Genomic DNA, 960 nt, shown 5'->3' with positions numbered 1-960 from the left:
ACTTATTGCACTATTACACACTTGCGCTTATAATACTTACAAAAAAAAAAAAAAAAAAAAATTATGCCACAAAATAGAGATGCACTAGGGAGATTCGTGAGACAACAAGTAGAAGCTTTAGAAAACTCTCCTAATTCGTTGTCTTCTTCCATTTGTTCACATTCACCCAATTCACCGAGACTTCTTGAACTACCCACAATGGCTCAACAAGATGAAGTCCAACCAAGAACGCTACAAGATTATTTACATCCTACGCGTACAACCACACCTTAATGCATAATGTATCCCAACAATATGCCAAATTTCGATTTCAAACCCGGCATGATTAACCTCTTACAAACCTTCCATGGGTTGGAAAATGAGAGTCCGTACATGCATATACGGGAATTTGAAGAGGTGGTGGCAACATTCAACAACCGAGCTGATGTCACCAACATTGTGAGAAAGAAATTTGTTCCTTTCTCTCTCAAAGACAAAGCAAAAAGCTGGTTGTATTCCTTAAGGCTTAGATCTATCGGAGCATGGGATGAAATGACAAAAGCATTATTCCCCAAATATTCTCCACCCCATAAGACTAGCAGCCTTGAGAGGAAAATCTCTACCTTCATCCAGAAAGACCATGAAACCTTCCATCAGGTCTGGGAGAGGTTTAGAGATTTGATAAATCAATGCCCACATCATGGATACGAAAGCTGGAGTCTGCTAAACTATTTCTATGACTGTCTCACAATCGGACAAAGTCAATTCGTAAAAATGATGTGCAATGGCGAATTCCTTCAAAAATATCCTAATGAAGCTTTCGAGTACCTCGACAATCTTGCTGAAAAGTCCTACACATGGAATGGACCAAGTCCTATGGACAAGCCACGATCAACCAAAATCTAACAATTGAGGGAAGATGACAACATCAAAAGCCAAATTGAATCATTGAGACAACAATTTGAGGCTTTTAAAACTCAA

The 960-nt window shown here is 38.9% G+C and overlaps 1 non-coding gene across 1 annotated transcript; it reads right to left on the bottom strand.

The window, feature by feature from the left end:
• Positions 1-579: 579 nt before the first annotated feature.
• LOC133793044 (small nucleolar RNA R71) lies at positions 580-685 on the bottom strand. The gene has a single exon (XR_009874507.1). It is a non-coding gene; the product is annotated as a small nucleolar RNA R71 (small nucleolar RNA).
• Positions 686-960: the final 275 nt, after the last annotated feature.

The sequence above is a fragment of the Humulus lupulus genome, chromosome 7 (assembly GCF_963169125.1).
Source record: "Humulus lupulus chromosome 7, drHumLupu1.1, whole genome shotgun sequence".
NCBI classification, from domain to species: Eukaryota; Viridiplantae; Streptophyta; class Magnoliopsida; order Rosales; family Cannabaceae; genus Humulus; species Humulus lupulus.
The sequence above is the reverse complement of the archived record's forward strand: the minus strand, read 5'-3'. Positions and strand labels throughout refer to the sequence as shown.